This window comes from Nicotiana sylvestris, chromosome 3 (genome assembly GCF_000393655.2).
Source record: "Nicotiana sylvestris chromosome 3, ASM39365v2, whole genome shotgun sequence".
Lineage (NCBI taxonomy): Eukaryota > Viridiplantae > Streptophyta > Magnoliopsida > Solanales > Solanaceae > Nicotiana > Nicotiana sylvestris.
In genome coordinates, this window is record NC_091059.1 from 184,239,635 (window position 1) to 184,258,590 (window position 18,956).

Genomic DNA, 18,956 nt, shown 5'->3' on the forward strand with positions numbered 1-18,956 from the left:
TCTTGAAGTGTTGTTTTTGGAGGGTACGTACCTTGTATATGAAATAAACAAAACAAATACCATTTTATATTTTTTTTTATATCAGTCAATGAGTTTTGACAAAAAAAAAAAAAGAAGAAAAGGTATAGTAATCACATTCACTAGAAGAACAATAATACATGTATGAAATGTTAAAACAACAAATATCATTTAAATTAATGCATCTATATGCATTACATTCACAAAAATAAAATATGTTTATATCGTCTAATTCTCATGTATTCCTACAAACATTGTAAATACTTCTCTAGCGTAAACAAATCACATGTATAAATGAGTTTCGAAGTAGGTGTGGTAGGATAAATTTTAAATGAAACAACTGGAAAAGACATTAACTGAAGGCACAGAAAAGAGTGAATGGCCTTTCCTTTAACCTTCTTACCCAGTTATTTCAACCCTCCAATAGTCGCATCACATTACCCTGTCTTCGTATATGATTGTTCACCCTGCCATAACATGATCTGTCCTTCTAGCCTAATGTAGACTTCGTATTTGCATCACGAAAGCAAAGCACTCTATTCCTTATGGGTTTTGAAAAGACCTTTGTGACTTTTGTTGTTTCACTTTGGATGATACATCATCCTCTAAAAGAAGTTTATTGCAGGTGTTGAGAAACAACAAATAGTCCTCTCGAAAATATCTTCTGGATTCGGTCAATGGTTAGTCCATCAACTGCCTATGCTGTTATTTTACGGCGGACTCAAAACCATAAAGAAGAGATGATTTATTTTGGCCAGTAAAAAAAGATCAAAGTTAGAGCCGTCAATATGGGCTTGGTCCGTTGGGCCAGCCAAGCCCAGCCCGTGATTTAGCAGGACTGGGCTTGAATTTTTGGAGCCCATTTAAAAACGAGGCTTTTAAGCCCGACCCGAGTAAGTCCGTGACCTGTGAGGCTTGACTGAGACTGAGCTGGGTCGGCCCGTGGGCCTAATAAAAATATGTATTTAAAATATATAAAATATAAAAATTATATGACACAAAAAATATCAAGAAAAATATCTCAAGCTTGAAGATTATTAAGCTCATCATATTAAAAGATCAAAGTCTTAAAACGTTAATTAGTTTTAAAAATTTAATTATTTTTAATATTTAACTAATTAATATTGCATACTAATTGTAGATGTAGTGTAGATGAAAGTGAAGATGTTAAGACAACTTTCTCACACGAGGATTCAAATGTATTTGATGAAGATGATGTGTTGGATATCCTATACACGTCATGGATGTTCTCTTGAATAGTTTATTTTGAGCTTTGACTTTTAGTGGATGAAATATAGTCTTGTCTTTTACTTTTTTTAGTGTTTATTGTGATATTGGAATAGTATAAGTATTAAATTTTGTGAATTTTTTCAATAAGATTTTTTTAAAATTAGATCTTAAAGAAAAAATATAAAATTATATTTTAAAAATGATGGGCCGGCCCATGGGGCCCGCAACCCTCATAGGGCTGGGGTGGGTTGACCATTATAAGGCCCATCAAAATGGTGGGCTAGCCCAGCCCAACCCGTCAATTGCTAAAGCTCACGTGGGCTAGGCTGGTCTAGCCCATATTAATAGCTCTAATCAAAGTTGGAAATTTTGATACAAATATAGATAAAATAGAAAAGATGAATACAAGAATACCTATCGAATGAACGATGAAAAGGAAAATAATACCAAACCTGCATCAATCTCGTTATTCGCCAAATTATCATGAGTTTATCAAAAGAATTTTTCAGAGTCGTAGAATGTGCGAAAAGTAACTCAAAGGAATCCCTTTTAGATCTCCTGACAAAGAAAAAAGGAATGACAAATAAAGTTATTAAAATACTCGAAAGCCAAGCAAAAATTAAACTACATAATCACATGAAAGGATATTTTACCTGTAGAAAGGGATGAGAGTGAAAGAGATGGAGAAAGTAAGAGAAGAGAGGGAGGCATTTTTTTCCAGTCAACAGAGGCAACTGTGATTAGGGAGATAGAAGAGAAAAGGCCTGTTATTATTAAACAACTTTTGGGAGAAAGAAATAAATAAACAACCGTTAGGTTTCTTATACAAAATAAGAGAAATGTAAAAATAGGGAAAAAATGCAAAATTGTGAAAAAATGGAGAAAATAAATAAATACAATTGCTGGGCATTGGAAGGTGCCACATCACCTTTTCCATTCCCAGATATATATATAGATGTGCGTGTAAATCACTCATTTTGTTCACTTCAGCCATATCAATGCTATATAAGCCCGATCAACGGTCAGAAGAGTTTAAAAGGCTTGTTTTAATTACGTTGAGATGTTTGGATGAAACTTTATGAAGTGTAGGGACCGGGATGACAATCCGAAACTAATACAAGTGTCTCCCGAACTATTCTGCCATAATTAATAGACAAGTTCAATGAATAAATTATTTATAGACCAAATTGCTTAAAAGACACTTACATGTAACTCTATATTATAAGCATTGATTAACCTGAAAAAATGAAAAGATATTTTTTATTGTCAATTTAGTGTGTATCAAAACTCAAAACATGTGTCTGAAATGTGTATTCTTCAAATTAGGGTACCACAGAATTTACAGTCAGCAAACACAGAGAATCTACCATGTTTTGAAGTGCAGGCTGCATGAGACATTCCTGTTACTGTTAGTCGCATTTGGCTAACCTGGTGTAATATGTTACGCCATATACATTTTGTAGTAGGAAGAGAGTGAGTGGCTCCGGAGACTCCGAGATGAATCTATTGTTCTAAGTCAGTGAGTGTAAAATTTCACTATTCTAGTTGTTATAAATGTTCTTGCACATTTTATTATAGTCGTTATCTTGGATTTTAGTTTATACACATCTGCGTGAGAAAAACTAATAAAGGAGACATATGCAGATATATGATCTCCATCAAATTAGTAATTTTTGTGTCATTATTATATTGAGGACATTTTTTAGGAAGGGACAATACTTAAAATATCCATGGGATACATGAAGATTTCTTATTTGTTATAAGCAATAGATATTTATGAACGATCCGGAATATTATCCATAATTACGGAGAAAGAGGCCAAGAACTGTTTACCCTAAAAAACGGATAACAATTGAATTTATATGTGGTTTTAAGGACACGTGATTTTACTTGACACAAACCGAAAAAAACGTGAATTAATATTGAAATTGACTGTAAAGGAATAAATGCAAACCAAACGAATCAAATAGCCTTGGCCCTCGAATTTGATCACCCTTGAACCAAGTGAAGATTCAGTTGATACAAGAACAAAGTAACAAGATAATGAAAACTAGAGAAAGACAATATATTGCTTTATGTAACGTGAATGTGACGCCTTTATATAGTAGGGGAGTCCTACCCTTGGTACAATTCTAAATACAGTAAGAAATCCCATGATTAGCTAATTAATCGGCCTCTTCTTGATACGTGTCGAGATCTCTGCCGTGATCCTTGCTCGGTCACGAATATCTTGGCTTTCCGTTATTTGGCTCGGCGGGCTTCCCTCAATCTTTCTCGATCTCTATCCCGCTTATAATATATATTTATGTACGATATCAGTATTTCAGTATTTCATTTTAAAATGCCAAATACCATACGTAATACACCCGTTTTTTTTAAAAACTTAAACCAAATACCATACCGAATACCAAATACCAAAATTTTCGGTTTCGATAAGGTAATTCGGTATTTACCAAATTATGCACGACCCTAGATGCATCAAGTAAAATAGTGATAAGAAAGGGTGAAAAACGAAGACAATAAACAGAAATTAAGGACAGAATTGTACTTACGATTCATATTCCATTTCTCAGGATATGACATACTTTCGGCCGGGATCAAGTCTGCGGTCTTCACTCGAACAAATCAGCCCATCCAGCCCCGGTCTTTGTCCTCATCTATGCTCGAGAAAGGTGTCCTGGTGACCCGACGTTGAAACTTTATTAGTCCACTTCGATAGAGTTGGGGGCTATACAAGCATATGAGGTGGACAAGGGTGAAGGGAAGCCCGTCGATTCTGCTTACGAAGAAACGAAGTAATATCACAATCCTCCAAAAAGAGGGATGAATCTGATCGAGGGTCACCTCGTACTTCTTGCAGAAATCTATGATAATCGGATCCAAGAGACCCAACGTGAAGGGGTAAGTGTAAATACTTAAGAACCCCTCCATGTGGGTGGTGATTGATTCTTCTGGAGCGGACACCGCCACGTGTTTTTTACCCCAGTTGCAATCTTTTTTAAGCTGGGAGAGGAGGTTATCAGGTATCGAGCATATATACCCCGATATCGGCTTGCATCGACCCTGAACCAAGGAGGTCTTTCCAACCTTGAAGTCAGAATCGATGACACTCTCCGGGAAAGAACTCTTCAGGGTGTGGCTCCGTCGCTGGTTCCTCGCTGGTCGACCGAGACGAGGAAACAGTTTCCTTTTGCGGAACAGTCTTTAAAGTTTTAGCCATTTAATTTTTATGGATGAAGAAGAATATAAATTGAAAATGAATACTTGGTATTTTGGGATAGAACAAGAGAAGAAACCTAGAGATCTGAAAATACAAAGCTTTGAGGAAAGCAAAGGATTTTGGACATTAGAGTGAAGAAGATTTGAAAGTACGTTTGAAAAATGAAGAAGGGGGATATTTATAATTTTGCAATGACGGTTCAAAACTAGTTATGACCGACTGTCGACTGACGCGCATTAAGTGCTTGGGGAACTGTATGTATCGAGGTGAAGATCGAGAGCTCAAATCGTTTCTTGTCATTACTCTCCAAAAAACAAGGGGACTATCTGTATACAGTCAAAATCAGGCTTGCCCTTTTTGTATGATTAACCGAGGTCGGGGCATGGCAGGCCAAGATTCGACCCCATGTCATCATGGGACCGTGACACGAAGTTAGATTGCCAAGCTCGTGACTCAGGGATCGATCGAGATCGAGATCAACCAAGATCAAGACCATACACATATTATTAATTATAACATAAATATAAAAATCTAAAATTTTACTTTTCTTTATTCTAAGTTCATCAATTAACTCTAAGCAAGTACCAAGACTTTTCTAATGATCAAATTTATTCTTTTATGTACAGTTCTCTCTCTCTGGGTTGATATTTGCTAGTTTTGGACAAAATTTCTGTCAACAAATGTTTTTAGTTTGTACTTTTGAGTACTTTAATTTAGAATATTACAGTCTATGACTCTATGCACTAGTTAGTATTTAAACCGAATAAATCGAAGTTACCAAACCGAATAAACCGAAACCAAAAGGAGAAAAATCGAATCATACTAAATTTAATTAGGTAAGGTATTGGTATTGCATTTTAAGAAACCGAATACCAAAAATACCGAACCGAAATGTCTAAATACCGTACCATACTGACCGACGAACACCCCTAGATGCAGTCGTTGCCTGGATGCCAGGTGTGGTTCCCCAACTTGAGGACCGGGTCAGGATACTAATATCGCAATCGACACATACTGAGCGCGCATGGCGCGATTTGTCGAAGGGTCGATGGGAGGCTCGCAGCCATGGTAAAATTTCCTTTTTGACTCAATGGTTTAACCGTTGTTAAAATTTCTTCCCGAGCTTACTCATCTTTTCTACTTTTGTAGGTCTCAGGAAAGACGTGGCAATGAGGTCCCTGTCTGGTGATGAAGAAATACTTCCCTAACCATATGTTCCAAAGCCAGTGCGGGAGAAGAAGAGGAAAAGGGCTTCAAGTTCCACGAATTCTGAGGGGCAGAAACCCAAAAAGAAAACAGGCCGTAAACCCACGGGAAACACCATTTCCCTATCTTTGGACTCAGTCCGTCGTCTATAAGATGAGTCCGAATTAGAAGAGGAAGGATCCAGGTTGGTGGCTCGTTCAAGGTCGGGTATCATAATTTAAGAAACCCCCGAGTCGGTGGAGACTGAAATTGCCCTACCTCGACCTGGAAGCTCGAAAGGGAAGCCTCGGCAATGCTCGAGGCCCCCCTGGATAAAGGTGGTGCCCCAAAAGATTTACTTGGGGTGATAGATATCGAAGATTACCCCTCGTTTCCTTCATTTACTGAGTCGATGATCAAGGATGCTCAGGCGGTAGAGACTTGCCACGGTGAAGGGGTCCATGGAGCAGAAGACCCTTTTCGTGGCTATTTTGTTAGAGTGGAAGATGTCACTGGTCTGGGTGACTTGGAGGTACCGAGGAAGAGATCAAGTGAGGCTTTCTCGAGCTTTAAATTTACCAATCAATTTTCGGCCCCTAGTGTTGATCCCGGGCGTAAGCGATCAATTTATCTCGTTCCCGGTAGATGCTCAGCTCCTTTCTGCCCCCTTAGGGGTGGCTAGCTATCTACGATGTTTGGTCATCGAAGAAGACCAAGCTAATATGGACGAGGTGGAAAAACCCTATCTTTTCAACTAAGCCCAATATGCGCTAAATCGGGTAATCCCGGATTTCTTTGATGATGTCAATTCTTTGTACTTATCCTTTATTTTTACATAATCTCATTTTCTGTGCATGTAGGCTTCGGTGCTTCATCACGAAACCTTTCTCCGATTTCGAAGGGAGTTGAGCCAGTATAAGGCCGAGGTCCGAGGGCTTACTGAGGAAAAGGATGCCTTTAAGCTTCTCAGTGAGCAAAGAGAAGGGGAAGCTAAAGGCCTTCGTGCTGAGCTAGAAATGGCTCAGAAAGAAGTAGATGCAGTGAAAACTAAGGCTGAAGAATGGAAGAAGAACATGGATTGCCTGGCCTTAGAATATGAGACTGCCCGGGCCCAGCTGTGTCATGACTAAAACTGATGGGCCGCGACGGGCACCCGTGTAATGACCCGATCAGTTGTTTTGAGCTTTTGCACTTTGCTCGTCAATTCTCGGGCATGACTTGCCCCGTGTGATGGATTATGACTTATGTAAATCGTCTATTTTGGTTTTAAGGGTAATCGTAATGAATTTGGAAGAACAGTTCTCAATTTGAAGCTTAAAATTGGAAAGGTTTGACCAAGTTTTGACTTGTTAGTATATGATCTCGATCATAATTTTTATGATTTGGTTAGCTCCGTTAGGTGATTTGGGACTTAGGAGCGTGATCGTAATGCATTTTGGAAGTCCGTGGAAGGTTTAGGCTTGAATTGGCGAAATTGAAATTTTGGCGTTTTCCGGTTGATAGGTGAAATTTTGATATAGGGGTCGGAATGGAATTCCGGAAGTTGCAGTATATTCATTGTGTCATTTTTGACGTGTGTGCAAAATTTCAGGTCATTCTGACGTGGTTTGGTTGGGTTTTTGATCAAAAGCGTAATTTGGAAGTTCTTGAAATTCTTAAGCTTGAATCCGATGAAAATTTGGTGTTTTATGTTTGTTTTGAGCGTTTCAAAGGTTGGAATAAGTTTGAATGATGTTATAGTATATGTTGGAATGTTTGTTTGAGGTCCCGAGGGCCTCGGTTGAGTTTGGGTGGTCAATCAGACAATTTCATGTTGTGAAAAATTGCAGAATTGCTGTTGTTAGTTTGCAGGTTTTTGACCTTCGCGTTCGCGATGCATGTCCCATGTTCGCGAAGGGTTAAGGTGCGAGGCTGTGGAGTTGGCCTTCACGTTCGTGAAGATGGTTCTGCGATCGCGAAGGTGTGAGGTCTTTGGTCATCGCATTCGCGAGGTTCAGGTCGCGTTCACATAGAGGATCAAGGATAGTTGGGTCCTCAGTGCATTTGTTCTACGCGTTCGCGTAGTTGGGGTCGCGATCGCGAGGTGTTGAGTGTGTTGTGCATTGCGTTCGCGGGAGCTTTCTCGCGTTCGCATAGAAGAGATTCCGGTCAGTGAAGCAGTGTGCTTCGCAAACGCGAGAGTCATGTCGCGTTCGTGATGAAGAAATGTCTGGGCAAACCGTTTATATTTTTTAATCGAGGGTTTAAGTCCAATTTCATAAAAACCATTGGAGAGCTCGAAAGAAGGTGGAATTTGAGGAGATTTTCAGTGGAGCTATTGGGGTAAGTATTCTTCACTCATATTTGGTTTAATTCCATGATTTGGTCTAGAATTTCATCTTTTAATTTGAGAAATTAGAGTGAAAATTGGGGAAAAATGGAAGAAAACTTTGAGATTTCTTTTGGGGATTTGAATGGGCAATTGAGATAGGATTTTGATGAATTTGATATGGGTAGACTCGTGAGTGAACGAGGATTTTATTGATATGATTTTTATCGGATTCCAAGACGGGGACTCGGGGGCCGGGTTTGAGTAATTTCGTATTTTTGATGTAAATTGGATATTTTCGAGTGGGCTTTGTTCCCTTAGCATATTTTAATAGTTATGTACTAATTGTGGCTTGATTTGGAGCATCCAGAGGTCTAGAGTTTGGAACGGATCAAGGTAAGTAATGATTGTAAAAGCTGTCCTGAGGGTTTGAAACCCCGAATTTCACATTGTTGTGCTACTTGAGGTGACACACACGCTAGATGACGAGCGTAGAGTCGTGAACCATTTGGGATTGTGACTTGGTCCATCCCGTACGACTGTTAAGTTGCATATTTGATTTGAAATCTTATGATATTCCATATTTTAGAGATTGATATTATATTTTGGGTTGTATGCCATGTTTGGGGCCTTGTGCCGACCTGTTGAGACCCTTAGGGGCATTTTTACTATTTTTCCTCACTCTATTTGTTTTGAAAGTATATCCTCAGTCATGATTTACCTGTTTTATTGCTTAAACCCGATTTTATCACTTTAATTCTTAAAATGTGAGAACAGTTTGGGCTGAGTTCCCTGTTTTACTGATGGTCTGAGTGATTGTGAAGTTGATAATTGAGATAGACTGAGGGTCTGATTGTGAGGGTATTGACTGAGATAGACCGAGAGTCTGATTGTGAGGTTAATGATTGAGATAGACCGAGGGTCTGATTGTGAGGGTATTGACTAAGATACACCGAAGGTCTGATTGTGAGATTAATGACTGAGATAGACCGAGGGTCTGATGGTGAGGTTAATGATTGAGAGAGGCCGAGGGCCTGGTTGTAAGGATTATATATTTATGGATCGGGCTACACGCCGCAACAATATATATATATATATATATATATATATATATATATTTATATGGATCAGACTGCACGCTGCAGCGATATGTTGGATCAGGCTGCACGCTGCATCGATATAGTGCTTGGGTTGTAGGAGCTCCTCTGGAGTCTGCACACCCCCAGTGAGCGCAATCGACTATATATATGGATCGGGCTGCACGCCGTAGCGATATATGGATCGGGCTATACACCGCAACGATATATGGATCGGGCTGCACGCCGCAGCGGTTACTATATGGTACCTATTGAGTGTGAGCGCTGATTGGTAAGAGTTGAGTCACGAGTGACTGAGAGGCTTGCCCGAGAGGTCATAGATATATATGTACATGAGTTATGATTTGCCTGAGGGGCCTATTTATGAACTTACTGTTTTTCACTCCCCCTTAAAGTGAGTTTCTATTGAATATGTTGATTTAATTACTGCTTTCTCTTATCTTTAGACCGAGCCTCTATTGAAAATGTTGAACAAATGTTTTAAATAAGCTTTCATTCAAACTGAAGTTTTTAAGTTATGAAAAAGGTTGTGAATTTCTATTATGCCGAGGGGCTGTATACGAACTATGATTTGCCCGAGGGGCCGATTATGGTTTTCATCTCTTTTATTATAAATGGTATTGAACCCCTACTGAAACTGTTGGAAAGCATTTTCAAATGATTTTACCAAAAGCTGGATTTTAAATGAGACGATTGACTCGTATTCTGATTTGAAAGCCTGTTGTGCTTATTGAGTTTATCATAAATGTAGATTCATCATTTCCTACTATTCAGTCTTTATTTACTCTTATTACTTACTGGGTTGGAGTACTCATATTATTCCCTGCACCTCGTATGCAGATTCAGGTATTTTGGAACCCAGTAGCGGGTGTTGATTGCTCAGATGCGGAGTCATCAGAGTTAGCAACGTGGCTGCACGATGTTCGCAACACTGCTTCCTTCCTCTCATTTTCATTACTGTACTTAGTATATTTTTGACAGTTGTTGTTGTATTCAGACCTTGGTAGATGCTCATGACTAGTGATACCCCGATGTCGGGCTTGTATGTTATTTCTGCACCGTTCATTTAGACTTATATTACGAAACATTTGTTAAATTAAAGGCTTAAAAATTGACTTTTAATGATTAAAGGGTTAAAATAGGTGTTGTGTCGGTTGGCCTTGTCTTCACGAGAGGTGCTATCACGACCATGTCTGAGTTTTGGGTAGTGACAAGTTGATATCAGAGCGTAGGTTACGTAGGTCTCACGAGTCATGAGCAGGTTTAGTAGAGTCTCGTAGATTGGTACGGAGATGTCTGTACTTATCCTCGGGAGGCTGTAGAACCTTTAGGAAAAATTTCACATTCTTGAATTCTTATTGTGCATCCTTGATTCAGCTTGAAAAGTAACTCTTTGAATTCCTTCCACGTGTTCATATACGAGCATGAGCGCTCAGTATCAGATATGCATCGATGGCTTGTGATTCCCTGATCGAGGGGCAAGATGTGATCTCCGTGCGTTAATGTTGGGCCAGTCTGGATAACTCGAGTCCGGATTTTTGCCTATAGCTTGAGCTCTGAGCTGATGATTGCGTGAGCGCGTGCTTCTGGACCTACATTTTCTATTGTGTCCCTATTAAGGGGAGTAATGACTGGATAGCTACATGATGAGTATGTTATGACTGCGAGATGTGTTCATATGAACCGAATGAGGGGAGAAGAGTCTGCTTTGGAGCAGCAAGGACTATTTAGTGTTTGATTTCCATCTTGATGTGAAGTATAGCCCCGAGTTATGGGCGTGTGAAGAATCTTTTCATGTTTCCTAGTTGGGAGTGAAGTAAATTTCATGTTGCGATATGAGTTCAAACTCAGGAGGACTAAGTGACTGCGTAATATTTATGACAATAGAAGGTATACAAGAATGTTAGTTGGAGGTAAAACAGGTAGGTTATCTCCTGTGGAGTGTTCTGAGGTTGTGTGATCCTCATGTTGTCTGTTAGAAGATCTCACTTACAAGTAAAATATAAGTGTTGAAAATTTAAATTTGGGTCGCTTAAGAGAGTGGGCTTGACTGTTGCGAGGATGAATGCAAGATTTGCAGAAGATTCAAAGTACTAGATGGTCTGTGTTTCACGAGCTTATGAAGGATTGAGTTTAAATCTCACTATGGTATTATGCAGCAATATAGTATATGCGTTACGAGTTATTGTGTGTGTTTTGGTCTATGACTTCGAGCCAAGTGGGGGAGTCCACTATTTATTAGTTGATTTCACGGTTATGTGCTATGTTGGTTCCAGTTTGAGGCGTGCGAGTGAATCAGTTATGGCTTACGGAGATTTAGACCGGGATGGCTCAAGTAAAGGAAAATTTTGACAAAGGTTATGTCATGCTTCATAGGTGTATGAGAATCACAGAATGTCTTGAGTTGTTATTGGTAATGGTTGCTCGGTGCATAGAGCAGGAAGTTGCTTGGTTGTTTTAGGATGAGGTTGCACTCTACAGTGTCGGAGTGCTATTGAGGCACGGGTGGTTCTGTTCATTTGATCAGGCTAATTGCAGTTTGAGTAGAGTGAATGACTTTCGAGAATGTTTCTAATGTGTTCAAGATTTTACATGTAACAATTGGGTATTTTCAAGTTGTATATGTGGCTAGAAACTGAGTTTTCATTGGAAGATGTCAAGATTTGTGGCATTTCTATATCAATTATGGGATTCTATGTGTCAGCATTAGGAAGGTAAATGTAACAAATTTAGATTCGCAGGAAGTCTCTTCAGAGTAAAGTATTTTGAATGTGGTGCTTTTGGGAATATTTAAGAGAGTATTCAGCGGTTTATGAGTCTTAGATGGTGTGATTTTGTGCTTGGGTCTCGTGTGGTGAGTCTGGGGTGAGGAATTGTGGTGTTGTAGCAAGAAGAAGTGTCAAGCTGACGGTAGATCAAAAAGAAACTCGAATAGATGGGATAGCTTGGTAGTAGGCTGGATCGGTGTGGTAAGGATATGATTAGTTCTTTGGATGCTTATGAGGTAATGAGTTTATACATGTGTTTCGCGACAATGCTCTTGGGTTATAGTGGCCTGCGTAGCTTGGTTGAGTTAGAAGGATTCAGTCTGGACGGTTTAGTTTTGTGCAAATGAAATTTGGAGAGTTCTTGATGGCTTTCGGCCACGGTTTGGAGGTGTACGTTTTCTACTGGCATGAGGAGCGTGGGAGGTGTAGTGATTTTCTTCTAGATGGGTTCAATGGAAAGTTCTTGGCTAATTGAGTACGTAGCTTCTTGTGGCCCGGAAGGGATATGAAGTTCTCGTGGTTATCCTAGGATGGTACGGTTTATGCGGTATGTTGTGTAGGATTGAGATTTGCATGTGTAAGGACACGTTTCAGATTTGAAAGGAAGGTCACAAATTCTTAGATATCATGGACAGCTTCAGGTGACTAGATAAATGAGATCACTGATTGGTGTGACTTGATGACGGTATAACATTTCAGAAAGGGCGATGTGTTTGAGTTACGGATGCTTTATTGGTATTGTGGCATCATCTTGTCTGATCGACGAATGATATTTGAGTTTGCTTGGTGGCTCAGAAGAATTATAGCTATACCTCTCATGAGATGATTGAGTACTAGAGGTGTGTTATATATGCGAGCGGCGGAATTGGGATCAGATATGGTAATTCGTGTGCTTTATGGACTTAGAGACTAAAAGTTCTCATATACAGGTTAGCTCGTGGTTGTGGACGGTAAAGATGTGGGTAAGTTAGTCAGATGATAGTGTGTGCTATGATTAAGTCATTGTGAACTTTCAGAGAATTATTTATCTATTGTGTGTGACTAGAGTTGATGTGTGGTTCATTGGTAGACCTATATGGATGTATGTTTTGCATCGAGACAGCTTTGTTGACTTCGAGTTGCCATTGGTGAGGGATGTGCTGATTCGGTTGTTAATGAGCTATTAGTAATCAGGGGGAGCTATGAGTACCTTTCAGTGTTGCGAGCCATTAGGATTTGTTGATTATAGGCACATGTGGTGCGGTGTTATTAGGGCCTCTCAGTAGAATTCGAGCGGGTAGAGTACTAGGTATTGCTTGGTGGATGGCGTATCGGTTATGTCCTTTCGAGTTATGTGGTGTTATGTAATTGCCTCGCGGTGGTTATGATGATTACTTTGGTTTTAAACATTATATTGCGCACGATTGTCGATTTTGAGCATGGTAACTTAAGGTGTCTCATGTGGACCAGTGTTTGGATGAGGTTGCGCATTGGAGTGAAGCTATGTAGAAGTATGATCCTGTGGGTTAGATTCGTGTGTTCTGGTTCTAAAATGTGTGGCGGGTTCTCAACCTTGTGTTCTGGTGGTACTAGTGATCTTGTGGTACAACTCTTTCATTGAGTCATTTTCATGATTTGAGTAAGTTCGAATTGTGGCTTATTAGTGCACGGATTGCACAAGTCGTGGCTTTAGTCTGTATTGATATGTCAATGTCACCAGAGTAGTTGTGTTAGATTAGATGAGATCGTTGGGATCCTTAATAACTGCAAACAGATTTGATTTCAGCATGTTGGAAAGATAACATCGAGGTTCAGCACAGAAATTTGCTATGGTCTTTGCCAAAGGAGAAGTGGCTTCATGAATGGCTGATTCGAGAAATGGTTATGGCTTACTGCGTGTTTCATTTATCATTGGAAGTATATGAAAGTGTTGGAATGAGACTTTAGTTGATAAGAGGTTTCCTATCGATATTCGGTTGTTGTGTGTAGCTGCTATGATTAGAAGTTATCGCTGCAAGCGTTTGAGTTATGTGGTATATCATGTAATTGCCTCCGAGGTTGCAGGTATGGGTTATTACAACTTGTTCGGGCTTAGTCAGAGTATAAATGTGAGATTTTGATCTAGTGGATGATGTCGGTGGTGGAAATGTGGTTCTAAGGTTTATGGGCTAGGATGGATTGTGAAATTTCAGTTATATTGTGTTATCGGACCTATATGAGATAGGGTGACGTGGGATCACCCCCGGGTATGTGCATGGTAAGGTTATTCAGCGATTGGTTGGATTTTGAAACAACTCTGGGCATGTTCGAGGACGAACGTATGTTTAAGTGGGGGAGGATGTAACGACCCAACCGGTCATTTTGAGATTTTGCACTATGCTCATCAGTTCTCGGGCATGACTTGCCCCGTGTGATAGATTATGACTTATGTAAATCGGCGATTTTGGTTTTTAGGGTAATCAGAATGAATTTGGAAGAATAGTTCTCAATCTGAAGCTTAAAATTGGAAAGGTTTGACTTGTTAGTATATGATCTCAGATCGGAATATTTATGATTTGGTTAGCTCCGTTAGGTGATTTGGAACTTAGGAGCATGATCGGAATGCATTTTAGAAGTCCGTGGAAAGTTTAGGCTTGAATTGGCGAAATTGAAATTTTGGCATTTTCCGGTTGATAGGAGAGATTTTGATATAGGGGTCAGAATAAAATTCCGGAAGTTGTAGTAGCTTTGTTGTGTCATTTGTGACGTGTATGCAAAATTTGAGGTCATTCAGACGTGGTTTGGCTGGGTTTTTGATCAAAAGCATAATTTGGAAGTTCTTGAAATTCATAAGCTTGAATCCGATGCAAATTTGGTGTTTTAAGGTTGTTTTGAGCGTTCCGAAGGTTGGAACAAGTTTGAATGATGTTATGGAATATGTTGGCATGTTTTGTTGAGGTCTCGAGGGCCTCGGGTGAGTTCGAGTGGTCAATCGGACCATTTTATGTTGTGAAAAATTGCAGAATTGCTGCTGTTGGTGTTGCAGGTTTTTGACCTTCGCATTCGCGATGCATCTCCTGCGTTCGGGAAGGGTTAAGGTGCGAGGCGGTGGAGTTAGCCTTTGTGTTTGCCAAGATGGTTCCGCGATCACGAAGGTGTGAGGTCTTTGGTCATCGCGTTCACGAGGTTCAGGTCGCGTTCGCATAGAGGAAGAAGGATAGCTGGGTCCTCAGTGCATTTGTTCTACGCGTTCGCGTAGTTGGGGTTGCGATCGCGAGGTGTTGAGTGTGTTGTGCATCGCGTTCGCGAGAGCTTTCTCGCATTCACGTAGAAGAGATTCCGGTTAGTAAAGCATAGTGCTTCGTGAACGTATGGGTTATGCCACGTTCAAGATGAAGAAATGTTTGGGCAGACAGTTTATATTTTTAAATCGAGGGTTTAAGTCCTATTTCATAAAAACCATTGGAGAGCTCGGGAGAAGGTGGAATTTGAGGAGATTTTCAGTGGAGCTATTGGGGTAAGTATTCTTCACTCATATTTGGTTTAATTCCATGATTTGGTCTTGAATTCATCATTTAATTTGAGAAATTAGAGTGAAAATTGGGGAAAAATGGAAGAAAAGTTTGAGATTTCTTTTAAGGATTTGAATGGGCAATTGATATAGGATTTTGACGAATTTGATATGGGTAAACTCGTGAGTGAACGAGAATTTTATTGATGTGATTTTTATCTGATTCCGAGATGGGGGTCGGGTTTGAGCAATTTCGTAATTTTTTATGTAAATTGGATATTTTCGAGTGGGCTTTGTTCCCTTAGCATATTTTAATAGTTATGTACTGATTTTGGCTAGATTTGGAGCATCCTGAGGTTGATTCGTGAGGGCAAAAGCATCGCGGACTAGAGTTTGGACCGGATCGAGGTAAGTAATGATTGTAAATGCTGTCCTGAGGGTTTGAAACCCCAAATTTCACATTGTTGTGCTACATGAGGTGACGCACACGCTAGACGACAAGCATGGAGTCATGCACCATTGGGGATTGTGACTTGGTCCGTCCCGTACGACTATTAAGTCGCGTATTTGATTTGAAATCTTATGATATTCCATATTTTAGAGATTAATATTATATTTTGGGTTGTATTCCATGTTTGGGGCCTTGTGCCGACCTATTAAGACCCTTAAGGGCATTTTTATTATTTTTCCTCACTCTATTTGTTTTGAAAGCATATCCTCAGTCATGATTTACCTGTTTTATTGCTTAAACCTGGTTTTATCACTTTAATTCTTAAAATGTGAAAACTGTTTGGGCTTAGTTCCCTATTTTAGTGATGGTCCGAGTGATTGTGAGGTTGATGATTGAGATAGACCGAGGGTCTAATTGTGAGGGTATTGACTGAGATAAACCGAGGGTCTGATTGTGAGGTTAATGATTGAGATAGACCAAGGGTCTGATTGTGAGGGTATTGACTGAGATAGACTGAGGGTCTGATTGTGAGGTTAATGACTGAGATAGACCCAGGGTTTGATGGTGAGGTTAATAGCTGCGAGTGGCTGAGGGCTTGGTTATGAGAATTATATATTTATGGATCGGGCTGCATGCTGTAGCAATATATATATATATATATACACACACACACACACACACACACACATATATATATATATATATAGCCGCAACGATATAGCGCTTGGGCTGTAGGAGCCCCTCCGGAGTTTGCACACCCCTAGTGAGCGCAGTCGACTATATATATGGATCGGGCTGCACGCCGCAACGATATATGGATCGGGTTGCACGCCGCAACGATATATGGATCGGGCTGCACGCCGCAACGGTTACTATATGGTACCTATTAAGTGTGAGTGTTGAGTGTGAGCACTGATTGGTAAGAGTTGAGTCACGAGTGACTGAGAGGCTTGCCCGAGGGGCTATAGATATACATGTACATGAGTGATACTTTACCTGAGGGGCCTGTTTATGAACTTACTGTGTTTAACTCCCCCTTAAAGTGAGTTTCTATTGAATATATTGATTTAATTACTGCTTTCACTCATCTTTAGACCGAGCCTCTATTGAAAATGTTGAACAAATGTTTTAAATAATCTTTCATTTAAACTGAAGTTTTTAAGTTATGAAAATGGTTGTGAATTTCTGTTATGCCGAGGGGCTGTATATGAACTATGTTTTGCCCGAGGGACCGATTATGGTTTTCATCTCTTTTATTATAAATGGTATTGAACCCCTACTGAAACTTTTGGAAAGCATTTTCAAATGATTTTACCAAAAGTTGGATTTTAAATGAGACGACTAACTCGTATTCTGATTTGAAAGCCTGTTGTGCTTATTGAGTTTATCATAAATGTGGATTCATCGTTTCCTACTACACAGTCCTTATTTACTCTTATTACTTATTGGGTTGGAGTACTCACATTACTCCATGCACCTCGTGTGCAGATTCAGGTATTTCAGAACCCGGTAGTGGGTGTTGATTGCTCAGACAAGGTGGCTGCACGACGTTTGCAACACTGCTTCCTTTCTCTTATTTTCATTACTGTACTTAGTACATTTTTGACTGTTGTTGTTGTATTTAGACCTTGGTAGATGCTCATGACTAGTGACACCCCGATGTCGGGCTTGTATGTTATTTTCGCACCATTCATTCAGACTTATATTACGAAACATTTGTTAAATTAAAGGCTTAAAAATTGACTTTTAATAATTAAAGGGTTAAAATGGGTGTTGTGTCGGTTGACCTTGTCTTCACGGGAGGCGCCATCATGACCAGGTCTGAGTTTTGGGTCGTGACAACCCGGTACCTTTCACGGGAGGCGCCATCATGACCAGGTCTGAGTTTTGGGTCGTGACAACCCGGTACCTTACTCAACCGAGTACCTACATAACGTATCTTTTCATGTCAAATTATCATAGATAATTGAGATAGAAGGCTGCCGTGAAATAAGTAGAATACAACATATGATACCAACTTATACACATGACATACGGGCCTATAAGACCAAAATAACCACTCGTACACTGAACATAGGCCGACAAGGCCATACAATATTTTACGTACATGATATCTGTCTGCAAGCCTCTAAGAATATAAAATTTTTATAAAGGTTGGGACAGAGTCCTGCCATACCAAACAATACACATATAAATCATACTAACCAAACAAGCAACTCCGAAGCAAATGGAGTGCATCAACATCTTCCGCTGAGCTGATAGCCTACTTGGAGGGCTCTCGACCTGTCTATCGGGACCTGCGGGCATGAAACGCAGCGTCCCCAGGCAAAAGGGACGTGAGTACAAATAATGTAACGAGTATGTAAGGAATGAAAATCAGTAAATAATAGACATGAGAGAAACATGGAGTAAAAGACATGTACATTTGCACAGCTCTGTGAATCACTTAATATTATAATGTCATGCATACACGTATAAATGTCATACCATGCATGGGTATATGCCTTCATAACATCATCAAGCCTATGAGGGCATCCTATCATATCATCTCGGTCACTGTGGGCAAATCATCAACGTATACCAACTAATCAGGTGTGTCACGCCCCAACCTCGGGAGGCACGACCGGCGGTCAATCGAGTGAACCCAACTGAGAAAGCCTAATCAAACACTTTCTACCCAACTCAATGCAATTAAGGAAACCATGATATCATTTATTTAGACAATAGGAAAAATTGTACATTCAACACTGTTAGTTCACTTTATATCACAACCTTAAACCGTAGTTAAGTTTCCAAGATTCTATACAGTTACAGTTTAGAGAAACAAGAGTTAGAATTACAACATAGTTCATAGACCTGTCTAACACATGTACATATACCACACAAATGTCTACGGAGCCTCTAAGGATACAAAAGACAATTATGAAAACGCTGGAAACAAGGCCCCGGCTATACCTCAAAAGTGAAAATCTACAACAAAAGATGTACAACATAACCCCTTGAAGGAGAAAGGGGCTCACCAAGACTTTGAGAGGAGGACACTCCGCTACGCGCGATCAGCACTATCCGCCATGGAGCCACCTACATTCATTTAAAAAATTTAGTGCCCCTGGCAAAAGGGGCTTTCGTACCATGGAATAGTACTAGTATGTATCACTAAACGCCATCTTATTAGAAAGAACTATCATACAAGAATTCAAGGAAATCACA

The 18,956-nt window shown here is 39.8% G+C and overlaps 1 long non-coding RNA gene across 2 annotated transcripts in view; it reads right to left on the reverse strand.

Moving 5' to 3' along the window:
* LOC104212492 (uncharacterized) overlaps nucleotides 1-2,021 on the reverse strand; it is an 8,239-nt gene extending 6,218 nt beyond the window's left edge. The window contains exons 1-3 of one of the 2 annotated variants that reach the window (XR_707369.1): nucleotides 1,902-2,021; nucleotides 1,701-1,806; nucleotides 1-31 (exon numbers count right to left, since the gene is read on the reverse strand). The exon at nucleotides 1-31 is cut by the window's left edge and continues 154 nt beyond it. This is a non-coding gene — a long non-coding RNA (uncharacterized lncRNA). The remainder of the gene's footprint in view (nucleotides 32-1,700; nucleotides 1,807-1,901) is intronic. The other variant, XR_011406277.1, reaches the window with a different exon arrangement.
* Between the last annotated feature and the right edge of the window lie 16,935 nt (nucleotides 2,022-18,956).